The sequence below is a fragment of the Myotis davidii genome, unplaced genomic scaffold (assembly GCF_000327345.1).
Source record: "Myotis davidii unplaced genomic scaffold, ASM32734v1 scaffold110, whole genome shotgun sequence".
In the NCBI taxonomy this organism is placed as follows: Eukaryota; Metazoa; Chordata; class Mammalia; order Chiroptera; family Vespertilionidae; genus Myotis; species Myotis davidii.
Window position 1 is genome coordinate 2,495,626 of NW_006283436.1, and position 15,863 is coordinate 2,511,488.

A 15,863-nucleotide genomic window follows, 5' to 3' on the forward strand; every position below is an offset into this window, starting at 1 on the left:
GTTGAATGTGTGAATGTGTTGACTTGCCAACATATCCTGATATAGGTCAGTGTTATACAGAGTTCTGCCAGATCCTTGCTAGTCAGCCATTTTTGTGGAGGGACGTGATGAGGTATATGATTTCACCAATTATTACCATTCCCAATTAGTTAGGGCCCAGGTGCGTGGTAATAGAACGTTAGCTCACTCTCTTTCTTAACAGCAGTTCCTGACTTGATTCCGAGGATTTCATGCATTTGATATTGTTCAATTGGTTACATTGCTGCTGTTCAACTCTGCAAAGTCCTCAAACATCTGGACACCTGCCTTTTGCGAGGAAGCATTCCAGCTGTTCAGGAATCTAACTCATCGCCAGCACTGGCTCTTACCTTATCTGTTTATACTTGGCAGACTGGCGGCTACTTCCTTTGGGCACAGACCTCTTCACCGCTGGAGGCCGGCACCTCGCTCTCTCTCAAGGTAAGAATTGAAGTGATTACAGACGGCCTCAGCGTTTCATTTGGAAGCTTTGGAATAGGTTGTCAGGGACCCACATGCCCTCTTGGGTGTCTTGGGACTCTGTCTTTAGTCCATCACCTTGGTAATGTGCCAGGCTTTCTATCCCATTCTAACCCTTCCCTGCTCCCTGCGGTCCTGGCATTTCAAAGCCTTGCTTGGCTTTATTTCCATTTCTGGTGAACCCAAGGAGAGAGTCTTGCTCAGGGGATGATCGGTGGATCACAGACTTTTCTAATTTGGTCAGTTAGAAGAGAACCTTCTAGAGCAGCCGTGGGCAAACTATGGCCCGCTGGCCAGATCCGGCCCGTTTGAAATGAATAAAACTAAAAAAAAAAAAAAAAATCAAAAAGTTTGCCCACCCCTGCTCTAGAGTAATCGTCTCAGGTATGGGGGTGAGACTAGCTGGGGAGTAAGTAGGTAGGAAGCGATGCTCAAAGTGTCTATGTCAAGTGAAATGCATTGCTAACCTCACCTAGTAAGTGTCTGCACTCATTATTGAGCATTCATGATTAGAGGGCATTTAAATGTTAAGGATGAGAAACTATCTCCTGATCGGAATTAGGATGAGCGTGTTACTCTCACAGAGAAGAGGCAATGGCATCGATGCGGGCACCTTTAAAGTTGTGTTTTGCTGATGATGGCTTTTTACTTAGTTTTGTCCTTTTGGTTTAGGTGTGGTGCTTCATTTACAGGCTGATCGGGTTCAGTTGTTAGGCATATCTCCTTTTTCCTAGTGAGAAAACTGAATCTGGGATCTGTTTTTCTGAGGTCAGGCTGCTAAAACCAAGGAATGTCTTTTTGAGGCTGCAGGGACCTGAGCCTGGCCTGCTGAGTAATCTCCCTGGCTGGGCTCTCAGCGCCCAGCCCAGAGGCCCTGTGCTTGCAAACAGACCTCCCACCTTGCATCTGAAGGGTGAAGGAGGCCGCTTCCAAAGGAAGGTGTCTGAGATTGTGAGCTGATGGGGCCTGGGCCATGTTTACCTTCCTGTTACTTGTCTAAAGATTGGATTATTAGCATCCGTGTTTATTAGTGCTAATTATGTGTTTCAAGTACAAAGCCATATTCTGTAGATGTCTGCTAAGATTCTTTGCTCCTTGCTTTATTTAAAAGGATGATATTGTACTACCCTAATTAGGTCCAAGAAAACAAGTAGCAATCTGTATGTTATCATCATTGTTACCCCTCAGGGAATATTGGGAGGTGTGAGAGCTGTTACTTCTCAACTTACGAGTCTGCTATTAATAAACCCGAAGTATAAGGAGATCAGAGAAGTGAGGGTCCAGCAATGAGGCATATGGAGAGTAGTAGGTGATCTTCAAAAGCAAGGAAACTTAATGGCTTCTTAGTTATAGTGTTAACCATGTCAGGAACAGCAGCATCATCCTAATGATAGTCATAATAATAATGATAGCAATGGTAATAAAAAATAATAACTCTAATATTTATCATCTCTGTCACCACCATCATGACAGCTAACATTTACTGGCTCCCATTTTCTGCCAGGCACTAGACCAAGCATTTTTATTTGCATTATTCTTTCTTAATCTGCATTGCAACCCTATGAGGAAGGTCCTATAAACATCTGCCTTGTACAGGCGAGGAAACTGAAGTTTAAAGAGATTAGGTGAGTTGCTCAAAGTAAGACAGCCCAGCAAAAAGCGGCAAATGGGGGAGTAACTGACTGAACAGCACAGCTTGGGGTCACTCATGCTGTAGCCTAGACCCATGTGCACGTATTTATGGCTGGTAATCCACCCTACTCACATGCCCTTTGCCCTCTGTCCACCTACCATTAGCATTTTGTCTCTTCTGCATGGATGTAGTGAAACATTAACAAATATATATATAAGTAGTTGGAAGGGTATTTGGCTTATAGAGAATACAGAGAAAATAATGAAGACTAAAAAGCGCCCAATTTGAAAAGATGCCAACTCTAAGTCATGAACACGTTTGTGCGCTTTGCTCTGCCTTTCCCCTTGTGTATAGTTCGTTCACATAGTTACTGTCTGTTTATGTTTTGAATTTTAAATTTAACAAGTCTTTTCTTGTGCCTTTGCTTTCATAAGCCTACTTTAATGGTTGCCGTCTATGGTTAGAGGGCCCTTAAGTTGATGCCACAAGAAGTTGTATCTTTGAGTTGCTCCCCTGTGACAAGTGCAGAGCTTCTGCTCACGGAATGGGATGGCCAATTTCTGTCTACTGACAGTTGGCTTGGAGTTGTGGGGTGTCTATGTCCCCTCACAGTGTAAACACCCTGTATCTTGAGCAGGATTTCTATGGGGTTGGGCAGGAGTCTTACTGGCCTGGAGCCCAGGAGACCTAGACGTGGCTCTATACTGAAGTTAGCTGCACGTCCTTGGGTAAATTACTTCCGTTTTGCATCTTCATCCATGGACCACTTATGTCCAGTCAGCTCTATAATTCCATGAAATCAGGAGTTTTCTGAACTCTCTTGACTTATACCCTGATCAGTTCCAATTGATGCAACAATTTTGGTTGAACTCTGCTGGGTTACTCTAAGTTACTTCAAGCAGGGAGTTTAGTTTTTCAAGATGACCAGACCTGTAAACTCTTCAAACGTGAGGTGTCATAGCTACTTTTCTATCATTCTTGCTATCCTCACTTCTCTGCCCAACCCCACCAACTTTCTCCCAAAACCCCCTCCCTCCAGAATAGACAGTACAAAGTGTGTGCTCACCAAATATATGAGATGAACAAACAAATACATGCATGACTGAGGCTACTGGTCTTGGTTTAAGAACCTTTAGCACCAAGGCTGACCCAACCTATCAAATTAGTAAGATTGTTTCATGTAGATGTGGTGACTGTGTTTATAATAGACACGGAATTTTAAGCCTCCAAAATCTCTCATAACATATTTCAAGTGATTTTCCTACCAAGATGATTACCGATTCTTCCTGCACGTTACAGATGAAAGAACACTGGTCTATGGAACTTGGTGTATTTTTCCCTGTACTATGTGTAGAACGGTTTTCTTTTTGCTTAGGTCATGGAAAAAATCAAAGCTTAAAATGTATCTTTTTTTTTTTTTTGCTGTGAACAGCAGAACAAAATGAAGGTATTTGGGGCTTCCTGCATTCTTGGAACCACATATCTGGGCCATGCGGATTACATTTGTGGTTCTGACTGGCTCCCCCTGATTCTCACCTGGTGATGCTGATTTTGAATTTGTTTGTTCATGCTTGAAGGTACCTGCCCACTTCATTGTGCAATATATATTTTTAAAATATATATTTATTGCTTTTAGAGAGAGAGAAAGGAGAGAGAGACAGAGAGAGAGGGAGACATCAATGAGAGAGAAACATCATCAATTGACTTCCTCCTCCCTGTCCTCTACTGTGGATTGTGCCCCCAACCTGGGCATGTGCCCTGACTGGGAATCAGACTGGTGACCTCTTTTAAAAACAAAACAAAACACGTTTTTTAAAAAAAGCCATATATTTTTATTGATTTCAGAGAGGAAGGGCGAGGGAGAAAGATATAGAAACATTAATGAGAGAGAATCATTGGTTGGCTGTCTCCTACATGTCCCCTACTGGGGATCGAGCCCACAACCCAGGCATGTGCCCTGACTGGGATTCGAATTGTGATCTTCTGGTTCATAGATCGATGCTCAACCACTGAACCACACTGGCTGGACCATTGTGCAATATTTAAGACCTATGGTGTAAAGCTACTTCCAAGGAGGTCAAATCTTGCCAGGTCTGGCCCTATAAGTTATCACAGTTTAAAAGGAACAGAAGCATGTGTTCCCATACCTCTCTGCCCTTGCTGCCCCCGCAAAGACCCAATTTGGCACCTACCTTGGCACAGAGAGCTTGCCTGCATCTCCCAGATTTGATCATCAATTACTCTTAGCTTTTCCCAAGTTGATATGCTGACAGTGGGGGCCTCCCTGGGTGGCTACCAGGTGGGTGAGATGGGAACTTGGAAGCACCATGTGGAGGTGGGTGAGATGGGAGCTTGGAAGCACCATGTGGAGGTGGGTGAACCTGCTGGCAAAGAGACAAACAGCCTGGTTTCATAGGTGTGCTAGTGCATTTGAAATGCCACTGATATGAAAGCCTCATTTGTTTAGGGCTCTGTAGCAGTTATCTCTTGTTGCATAATAATAAACCTCCCAAACTTAGTGGCTTAAAACAGCAACCATTTTGTTTGCTCTTGATTCTGTGGGTCAGCAGTTAGGGCTGGGCTCAGCCATTCTCCCCTGTTGTATGCCGCTGGTGCCTGGTGACCTAGGAGACCTCAGCTGGGACAACTCATCTCTGTCATTTGTGCTTTCACCCTCCAATAGGCTGGCTCAGGCTCCGTCACCTGGCAGAGCTGTCCAGCAAGAAGAGAAGAGCAGAAACGGTCCGTTCCATTGGTCAAAGAATGTCATAGGTCCTGCCCACAGGGGAGGGGGCTGAAAATAGGCTTCACCTGTTAATGGAATAGCTGCAAGGAATTCATGACCACTTAAAATTTACCATAGGCTCTTAACTTGGATATGAAAGAAACCCCAAATTACTTTCATTTAAAATGATTTTTATTTTGCCTTTAAACTTTCTTGGTGTTATCATATCTGAGAGAAGTCTGGAAAACAGAGGTTGTCTGGAACATATCCCAGAATATAATAATAAAGATAGTAATAATAATGTTAATATTGTTCTTACTATATGCCAAACACTGTTTTAAGTTCTTTACATATCATAATGCATTTGGTCATTACAAAAATCTTATGAGTAGGCACTATTTTTATCCCCATTTTATGGGTGAGAAAACTGAGGCACAGGGAGGTTAGGTAACTTCCCCCAATGTCATGAAGGTACTATGTGGCAGACCTGAGGTTTCACCTCAGCAGACTGCTTCCAGAGTCTGCACATTAACCCCAAATGCCTCTCAAGCTAATGGAAACTAATTCTTCCTGACTCTGAGCAGAGTTCTCTCTTGGACCATGTAGTTTTTTTGAGAGACAGGGGGATTGGCTATTTGGAGAGGAACACTGAGAGTTTTGGGGTACACCCATTTGGCCAAAAATGGTGCTGGTCACATTGTAGGAGACCCTGATTAGAGATAATAAAGACACTTGTGATGCCATGCAACAGAGGGTAATTTTCCTGGATGTAAATGTGTGGGTATGTCTGGTGATGGTCATTGTCATGGTATCACTGTCATACTCTGCTCTTTGTGTGGGTTAAGTGTTTGAAGAATGAGAATATATAATAATGCCCCTCCCTGGCCTTTCAGAAAGCCTCAGCTCCAAAGAAAATGTGGTTATTTAACTTTTTGTTTAAGAGTAGGTTAACAGCCTCCTTTATACAGCATCTGTGGAACTAAATTCAGTCCATTCTTCAGGTAGTACCAGGTGCTTTAGCTAAGGAAAGTGGTAAATTTTACTGACATTTAAAGGTCAGCCTGGCAACCATGGATGAAGCAACCCCTGGCACCAAAGTCCTAGTGAAGGGCCTACATCCCCTTCCTCAGTTTGAGGCGTGTGAAGCATGTGTTGGAGTCTAATTCTTATGGGCAGTCATTGTAGCCATCTGCATCTCTGCTCCATCAAATACCATTGTTGTCTCTTTTTTTTAAAGGAATTTTTTTAAAAACATATTTTTATTGATTTCAGAGAGGAAGGGAAAAGGGAGAGAGAGAAACATCAACGATGAGAGAGAATCATTGATCGACTGCCTCCTGCATGCCCCCTACTGGGGAACGATCCCACAGCCCAGGCATGTGCCCTTGATGGATTCGAACCTGGGCTTCAGTCCGCAGGCTGATGCTCTATTCACTGAGCCAAACCAGCTAGGGCCCACTGTGGTCTCTTAACTGCACAACTAGCCAACTAGCCTCCCTGTTCTGACATCCTCATTCTCCTATGTTCACTGAGTGACTGTTCCTGCTGCTGGGAGGTTTTGGCCACACTCATGTGTCCATAAGAACCTGCATGTTCACTCTGAGGATCTCCAGCTAGAATCTGAACTGGCAGCCAGGCAATCTGGGCATGCGCAACCCCACCAGAGAGGGCTGGCTGCCCCACCCCTTCCATCACCTCCCCCCTTCCCACACCGGGAACCTCCCTGAAGGCCAGGTTTCTTGACTGTCAAGCAAGAAAGCCTAGGGATGCTTTCCTCATTCTCTCAGAAACTCTGTTACCTTCATCTTTTCCTTCAGCTCATCTCGGAGAGTTATAATCCTGTCCTCCCTACATTAAGTACTTTTTCCTTTTTGGATGCTTGCTTCCTTTTCTTCTTGTTCCAACCAGCTGGGACAGCTTATCTGCTGCCATAGACTCGAGGCAGATCTCTGCAGCAGTGATTCTCCCACAGTGTTTTGCTGAATAGCTCAACCTGCCTTTTAGGACAGGATGAGAGGACAGAACAGAGGCAGGAAGCTCCCTTTGTTTCCGAGGCCTTTAGGGCTGTTCTTTCCTGGCCATAAACATAAACATAATTGTTCCTGCGATGGTCTGGCTGCCTGGCCATCCCGCTTTCACTGCCTCTTGTGTGGTGGACTAAGACTACCAAATCTGCACCTTGGAATCTCTGTCATCGGCATTAGTTTGCCTTTGGCTTTGGCTAACATCACCTATTTTGGAACTGGCCATCCCCAGGAGGAGGGCGTGATCCATGTGTGGAGGAGGGAGGAGAGGTGAGAGGCAGCCGTGCCTCAGGGACAGTGAGCAGGATGACTGCCCTTAGAAAGCTGTGCTTCACTGTGGGGCCCTTGGGAGCACCCAGAAGTCCTCAAGCCACCTGAAGGGGAGATTTCCTCCCCTTAGCCCCAGACAGGACGGTTCAGACATGGTACTTCCTTGAATTCTCTGCAGTTTGGACTCACCCTGTGGTTGCTGGGTTTCATTGTTCCCCTATCTTGTTGATTTTATGACCAATATTCTGGGAAGACAATACCTGAATGTTTGTGTAAGCCCCTTCTTTTTTTTTTTTTCCTGGCAGTAAAGGTGATTGGTTAACAATAAACACAGAAAGGGAGTTAACAAAAATAACTTTGCTCTAGGCTGGCTCTAGGCAAGGAAGGCTGAGCCAAGAAGGCATTTTAAATGGTTAGAATGGGTATTTACACATCTGCCCATGCAGTCCCCAGCCCCCAGCCCTTAGGAGCAGGCACTTCAGCAACTTCAGCAACTCAGTAGCTCTTTCTTGAAAGGCTGCCTTCAGCAATCCAACCAAAGCACAGCATTTCAAATTCAACCTCAGGCAGTTCTCAAAATTTTATCTTCAGGAAGTCTTTCTAGGATAGAGATGAAAACTTCTTTTGCGTCTAAACATGACAAGCCTACACATGACTCTGCTGTTCTCATCACGAATACTTTCCATGTGTGACCTATGAACACTGAGTCCTGTCTACTTATTAGCTGTGGGTACTGCTCAAAATGTGGGTACTGCTAGGATAAAGAGGGCAAAAGAGGTTAAACCTGGGATGTTAGGTCTGTGTTTACCACCCAGTGGGACGACACCAGACGGATGGTGAATCAATGTGTTTGGATAGTGTTATCTGCAGCATAGACTCTGATCATGGGGGCCTTGCTTCTCTTTTGTATTTAAAGCTCAGGTATACTTCGATCAGGTGTGTGGGCAAGCCTTCTTACCTGAGTTTACTGCAGAGCCTCCACAATATATCCAGTCAGATTGTTGCCAAAATGGCACATAGCATAAGCCTGTTTAGCTGTTACCTAACAGAACTTCAAGATAAGGCAATAATGTAGGATAAACCTATTAAATCGGTTTATTTTCTATATTTTTAAGTAGCACTATATTTGTAATTAAACAGTATTTTTAAATTTATTGAACTATAGTTGGTGTATAACATTGTATAAATTTAAGGTGTACATGTTGATTTGGTACATATTGTAATATGATTGCCATTTTAGTATTTGCATCTCTATCTAATCACATCACATCATTATCGTTTCCTTTTGTAGTGGGAATAATTAAGATCTAGTTTCTCAGCAAGTTTGATGGTGATAATGCAGTATTGTTTATGTTCACTATACTGTGTGTTAGCTCTTCAGAACTGATTTGGCTACTACGTGCAAGGAAACAGTATTTTAACGTATCCCCCCCAAAAGGGTAAATTAGAGTAATGCAATATGGAACATAGTGGAGATTCTGATTATTTACAAACTAGAGGCCCAGTGCACAAAATTCATGCGGGAGGTGGGAGGTGGGAGGGGGGAATCCCTGAGCCCGGCCTGCGCCCTCTCGCAGTCTGAGAACCCTCGGGGGATGTCTTACTGACGGCTTAGGCCACTGCCACTGTGCTCGCCAGCTGTGAGCCCGGCTCAGGGCTTCTAGCTGAGGAGTGCTCCCTTGTGGGAGCACACTGATCACCAGGGGGCAGCTCCTGCATTGAGCATCTGCCCCCTAGTGGTTATACGCATCATAGTGACCAGTTGTTCCCCCCTTTTGCCAATTTGCATATTAGCCTTTTATTATATAGGATGAGGATCCCTAATGCATTCATGATTTGCTCCTAAGATTGATTATGATGCTGGAAGGGAAAAGTTTTCAATTTTCAAGTCTTTAAAATGAACTGCCATAGAGTCTTTACCTTTCTCTTGCTAACATGTGTGCTCACTCTGTTAGAATAAGACATCATATTAATTTTTTAGAATTTCTTTATAGGATTCCATAACTGAGGCAGTGACCAAGAGCAGAGACCCGGGTGGTGTTCCCCAGGATTTCTTCCCACTGACGTTACAAATGTCCTCTGAGCCATTTCTCCCCTACTTTGTTGATCCCTATTATCCTCGGAGGCTAAATACATAGTTCTGCGGGTAGTTTTCCTTGACCTGTGAGCTGAAATGGAGATTTCAAATATAGAATGTTGAGGTGTCAGGGAGGAAAGTGACATTGATTAATTTGTTTTGTTCCTGGCCAGCCTGAGAAACCTGTCCCATCAGGTAATGAACAACTGCTTTTACCCAACTAGTGACTTCAAGAGAACGATTACTCACCCCATCATTTCCATTTCCCCTGAGTCATCCAGGTTGGCTCACATTGGTTTCAATTGAATAAAAATCTCCAGGCAATGGACTCTAGGGCCAGGGTTCCTGCTTAGTAACATGAATTACAAAACATGCCTTGGACATGACGCCATGGCTCATTGTGGAAAGATATTTCATAGATCCAGCTTTCAGCCATGTGTCTGTTTGGGAAATTGTATTGTTCGGTATACTATAGTCAAAAGTGGCCATCTTAATGAGCAATGTAGAGTGAGTATATAAGTAACAAGGCCCTACAGCCTGTCTGGTCTTGACCTAAAGGACAAAGATAGGGCTATGAAAATCAAAGGTGATTTGGGGTTATTGCTTGTCTGTACCTTCCTAGTAGTGCTGCAGGTTGACCACTGAGTATATAGTGTGGGTCTTAGTAAAGCCCCTTTAAGGACCTTTCCTTGTGATGTGCAGAGAGAGCCTGGACACTTAAGAAGACATGTGCTGGGCCCAGCCAGTTTTGCTCAGTGGTTGAATATCGACCCATGAACCAGGAGGTCATGGTTTAATTCCTGGTCAAGGCACATGCCCAGGTTGCAGGCTCAATCCCCAGTACAGGGTGTGCAGGAGGCAGCTGATTCTCTCTCATCGTCGATGTTTCTATCTCTCCCTCTCCCTCTTCTCTCTGAAATCAATAAAAAACATATATATTTTTAAAAAGAAGACATGTGCCATCATAGACAGGTACTGCAGAAAGGCAGCTGGAGTTGCTTCCATTTACACATCCTACCTGTCCCCTGTGATGCGACTGATCTGAGTCCTCTTCCTGGGTCCTATTCTGTATGATTGGGATGACAAATATGAGACTAAATGGCCCTAGATAAAATTTGAATGGATGAGTAGTTGTAGAGATCAATATTAATTGGCCCACACATTTAGGTCCAGTTCATCCCAAAGTTCAGTTGATTTCCAAGTTCTTAATATTTTGATTCATTACAGATATAGAGAAACTTAAGTTTTGACTGGGAGCTGTCTTCTGAGATTTAGTTGAGCCAAGACACGCTCATGGGAGAGCCCAACATGTAGAAAATAAAAGGAAAATATTCAAAGCAAAATGCTGGGTGCAGGTTTGCGGGTTAGTCAAAAATCCTACTACTTTCACAAATTCTTAACTAATCCTCCTGGGTTTAAATAGAATCAACAGTTGCTTTTATAACAGCCACTCTGTCACCTTTCTCAATCTCCAGGCACTTGAAATACATCATTAAACACCATCAGAATTAATCCAGGGTCCTTTAGACCATAGACTGAGTTCCTTGGGGCAGGAACCTTGCTTCCTTCATGTTGAATTCCAAGGACTAACAAAAATAAAGACACACACACACACACCCCATTTATAAGCAGATAAATATGAAATAACTAGAAACCATGAAAAGAAAACAATTTGTCATTCGGAAGTCCTGGAGGTTGGAGGGCATGCCTTGTAGGTTCATGTTAGATGAAAACCTGGGTCTGAGTGAGACAGCCACCCTGGGATTCTTGGACAGGGCCTGGATGGAAAGGCAATAATGTATGCCCTGTGGTGGACTGACTTTACTATTGCCCATGACTCCTGTGTTGAAATAGGAAGGCTCAGCCCAGACAAATGCAAAGGAAACAAAACCAACTCTTTTATTACTCTCTACAGCATTTATAGCCAAGACCTACTCACTGCCCTTATCCTTGAGGCATTCTGACAGTCATTTTAATGATTTATTTTCTTTTCCAAAAGTCAAATAAAATATTTTATCACCTTTTGGGTGGGCTTGATATTTTTCTCTTCTTTTTATCACTTCTGGGTCTATAAAATTCCCCTTACCTTTCAGTGTTTATAACTCAAGGATAGGAATTCTGTTTTTCTCATTCCTTATAGGAAGGCCTTTTTTAGTTTGATTTTTTTTTTTTGTCCTATATCCCCTGCCTATTTTTGTTGTGCTGGGGGTGGGAGGCAAGGGCCAGAGGGATGGGGAAAGGGGAACTCAAGAAATGGCACATGTCTGCAGTAACACACAGGTCAGAGGGAAAGGTTTTGAATAAGGAAAGTGTTTTTTTTCCCCCCAATACTTTGGAGCTAGGAGAACGTTGGCACCATTGGGGGTGAAGAAGAAGTGGTTGTGCTGTACTCCACACTGACATTTACTCAGTAGTTTCTCTCCCAGGATCTGCAATAAAAGCCAATGGTCTGTGTGAGAACCCACAGCCCTGTGATTACCCCTCTCCATTCTGAATTATACGCCTTCCTCCCAAGCTCCCTGCTTCACAGCTCACGGGCTCATTCCCCCCTATTCTTTGCCATTTTTGCATATTTCTGCCTCATTTCTATCTACTTATATTAAGGTGTCAACAGCAGGACACTCACTCAGGCTAGTCATCATAAGCCACAAAAGCTACTCAACCACGTGGGTGGGTTTGTAAGAGCAAACTCCTTTCAGATGGATGATTTCAAGCCTGAGTTGATGCAGCATGTGATTGTGTCAAGGTCAGTGGTGCAACTGAGTGATCTGAGATGTCCATCTCCTGCCCGTCCCGTCCCTCCACCATCAGCTCCAATGAAGACCATAGCATCGAAAGCGCCTCAGGGTCCTTTCCTTCCAGAATCCTGCTCTCCAAGTGCAGAAATCCATTTGACACATCCCCATGGATTGCTCATCCTCCTCCTTGTGAGCAACCCCATTGGCAGGGTGCTCACTGCCCTCAGGCAGCCAGTCCCTTGTTGGGCATTTCAAACCTTGACCCCAAATGGGTCTCTTACAGCTTCTTTGAAATCATCTTCTGAAGTAACGTTCTCCTCTCCAAGTACCTGAAAAGTTATCAGTTGAAGTTTAATTCTCAGTTTTCCCCTTTCTTCACCAGTGTTTTCATATCTCTGGGCAGATAGGGGTAGCTCTCTCAAATATTGTAATTACAGCAGAGTTTTTAGACCTCTCATCATCATGGATATATGGTTCCAGTTGTTGACTTGAAGCCTTACCAATAGCATAAACAGTTGATTGACACATGTTTTGTATGTTATATTCTGTATTCTTAAAGTAAACTAGAGAAAAGAAAATGATATTAAGGAAATCATAAAGAGGAGAAAATACATTTATGGCATTTATTGAAAAAAGCTGCATGTAAATGGTCCTGTGCCATTCAAACCCATGTTGTTTAAGGGTCAACTCTACTGGCTTTATTTTTTAACCATTTGACTTATTTCCAAACTATGTCTGTTTTTTTGTTTTTGTTTTAGTGGCGCAGTTAGGCTAAGTGGTGACACATCCTCGCATGGCAGCCACCCTCCCGATTCTGCAGAAGGCAGTGGTGTTATGATCCTGAAAGATGTTGCATGTAGCTGTATAGAACGCATATCTATCAGACTCTAAAATTGGGGTAACACCTCTGCTTTAAACCAATAACAACTCTCCTAAAAAAAAGACCTTCCGCCCAGCCAGTGTGGTTCAGTGGTTAAGCATCGACCTATGAACCAGGAGGTCATGGTTTGATTCTGGTCAGGGCACATTGCCTGGGTTGCTGGCTCAATTCCCAATATGGGGCTTGTAGGAGGTGGCTGATCAATGATTCTCTCTCATCATTGATGTTTCTATCTCTCCCTCTCCCTTCCTCTCTGAAATCAATTATATATTGATTTCAATAAATAAAAAATCAAATATATATATATATATATAGAGAGAGAGAACAAACAAACAAAAAAACAGGCTCGGGTCCCTCGGCCGCCCCACACCCTGACCCCCACTTCACGGATTGGATCTTCGGTTCTTTGTACTGACAGACATTTACTCTCCCCTTATGCATGCTTTCCATCCCCATACCCTAAGACCGTGGTCGGCAAAGTGTGGCTTGCGAACCATATGCAGCTCTTTGGCCCCTTGAGTGTGGCTATTGATATTTGGCTCTGTTGACTGATGAGTTTGACGACCACTGCCCTAAGACATTCAACCATCCCTACTTTGACATGTCTCACCTGCTTTCAGAATTGTTTGGGAAGATTTGAAGAGCTTCAATTCAGCTGTGTTTGCATTTTCTAGAGCATGAAAAATGGTGTTTCAGTTATTGCATGTGGGGAGGTGTGGGACCAAATGTACAGCCGGAGTTTTAGATTGCAGGTGGAACTGGCAGCATCGGTCATTAGAAAGATGGGCCCCAAGCCTGTGAGCTGAGTCAGTTCCATTTGTGCCACGCGGAGAGGATAAACCTGGAACACCACAGTGGCAGCTTTTGAATGCATTCCCTACCGCTCCCCATTTGGTGGGAAAAGCTTTTCTTTTTCCACCGTTGGACCTCTCTTTCCATCAAATATGTAGCCAGTTGGCTAAGAGAGTAACTGGCCCAGCTGGCTGGGATTCTGTTTTTAGCCTGACAGGAAAGAGGTCTTTGTTGTAATTGGGTACCTTAGCTGTTCTTCCATCTGGCCATTTCCTCCTGTCTCTTATTCCCCTTCACCTTGTTGGGAGCCAGTAGTGTTGCTTTTTATATAGAAAATGCACGTAGATGACCAAGGGCAAAGAAACAGCACATGCATTGCTTTTTGGCTTAGAATTAGAGGGAGGACTTTTGGAGAACCACCAGCAGGAAGCTTTGCCATGGGATCTGCAGGCTGTTGGGATGGACGGTTAATACTCTGCGAACCAGTCTCACACTGGCCGGGCACTTCAATACGCCGTCCCTGCACCAAGCGCCTTCAGCAGGTGGTACACAGAGCTTGTTCACAGGATCGATAGTGGTTCAGCTAAAGCTGCTCCCTGAACCACAAGAAAACCCAACTCTATCGCCTCCTTACGCTATCTGTCCCTGTCTCCTTGCTCCAAGGATTCCCTTGCCACAGTCAAAAGTGAACAAAACCGGAAGGGGACTATGTTTTTTTCAATAAGTGCCATAAAGTGCTTATTGAGCACGTTCTATAGGCGTGGCTTTGTGAAACATACTTTATAGGTAATTCATTTAATTCTCAATCTGTCTTATCATTTACTTCTCACCACAGCCCTGAACTTTAAATGTTCCTGTCTTGGTTTATGGATGAGCAAACAGACTCTAAGAAGTTAAGCAACTTGCTCAGGTGAATCAATTCCTAACAGGGGTGATCAGAGCGGAAGCTCAGGATCTGAACAAGGTTTCCTGGCTCCACTTACACTCAGGACACACCAGACCTTGAGGATACCTTGTGTTCCATTAGGGGCTAGAGATTTACATACTTGGGCTGAGAAGCGATGAGACTCCCAGCGCAGCCTTTTTATATAGACTGCACCACGCAGACAGTGGTTCACTGCCTTTCCCTCTCTTGCCACCCAAGAGTGTCAGAGCTTTACTGGCATTGTAAAATATTACACTACAGACAGCATCTTGTCACCACTGTGATCTGGAGGTCAATGCAAAATTAACTCAAAGTCAGTTTTCTGTCATTTTCCCCTCTCCCACGCTTCCCAAGTGAGAGGAAACCTGCATGCTCTGTCCTTTAAGCACGTGACAAACAAACGTGGCTGAGGCGAAGCCCTGTTCTGAGAGCAGCCCCCGTCCTCCTTAAAGAACTGCCTCTCCAGCAACTCAGACAGACACGGGCAGCTAACTCACCTTGCTTTTTGAAATTTTGGTTTTCCTTGAAACTTGACAGATGCCTTGAATAAGTCCCCCCTGATACTAATACATTGTAGCCATGATCTTCTAAGCCAAACGTGTGTTTTATGAGGTCCCGATTCAGCAGGCAATGCAGGAGCAGGCACGTTATATGCTGCTGAACACGTGAAAGCAGCCGATCTCACGGCTCCCCGCTTCTGGGTCATAATTCTTCGGAAATAGTGGGAATTCCAAACCTGGTGGTACACATTCTTCTCTTTCTGAACACACGGTGTGTCCCTGCACGTAGGTCTTGTCAATAAATCTGTCAAAGGCCAGGCCAGTCTGCACAAAGCCCGCATTACACGTCCCACAATGCGATGGAAAGCAGCCCTTCAGAGCTGGGTGGCATGGAAATTACTCTTCCATCCAGCCCAACAACAAAAGTGCACTTCTATCAGTTTCCATTCTTGTCTACTGCGGTGGTCAGGAGATTACTTGTTTCTTTTTTAACCTCTTTGTAAATATCGGAGTTTGGGGGGCGGGGGGCGAGGAAAGAAAGTTCCAGCTGTACCCATTGATTTCAGAGTCACTGACCCGCGGCTGGTTAGAGGGAGCAGAGCATGCTGGGAGGCCTGCTTTCCTCTCCCACAAGGAGGCTTAAGGGCTGTTGTTCCAGAAGGATCTAAAGGGAAGTTTGTGCACCTAGTTACCAGACCCGGCATCCAAGAGCCTCCATTTCTCCTGGCATAATTATGGGTCTTTGATGGGAATCGGAAAGAGCTGCAATTATGCTCATGACTTTCAAAGGCAATCCGAGAT

At 44.2% G+C, this 15,863-nt stretch overlaps 1 protein-coding gene across 2 annotated transcripts in view; it reads left to right on the top strand.

The window, feature by feature from the left end:
- Window positions 1-386: 386 nt before the first annotated feature.
- LYPD6B (LY6/PLAUR domain containing 6B) overlaps window positions 387-15,863 on the top strand; it is a 52,164-nt gene continuing 36,687 nt past the window's right edge. The window contains exon 1 of one of the 2 annotated variants that reach the window (XM_006753598.2): window positions 387-459. The gene's annotated coding sequence lies outside the window, so the exon portion shown is untranslated. The remainder of the gene's footprint in view (window positions 460-15,863) is intronic. The other variant, XM_015563792.1, reaches the window with a different exon arrangement.